The following is a 207-nucleotide window of genomic DNA, read 5'->3' on the forward strand; positions in this document are numbered from 1 at the left end:
GGCCCATCGAGGCTGCCCTACTGGCCCCTCAACCCCCCACACTGACCTGCAGGGTCTTGCCTTGCTGGCCCTGACCCCGCAGGGTTGGGGCGCGGAGCGGGGGCCACAAGGAGAGGGGCGCCAGGCTACGCAGGTGGGGCTCCAGGTGCTGTGCAGCAAGCAGACACCGGCCACCCTTGGTCTAGGGTCGAGGATTTAGGGAGCAGC

The sequence above is a fragment of the Chinchilla lanigera genome, unplaced genomic scaffold, assembly GCF_000276665.1.
Source record: "Chinchilla lanigera isolate Chin_1 unplaced genomic scaffold, ChiLan1.0 scaffold00110, whole genome shotgun sequence".
Lineage (NCBI taxonomy): Eukaryota > Metazoa > Chordata > Mammalia > Rodentia > Chinchillidae > Chinchilla > Chinchilla lanigera.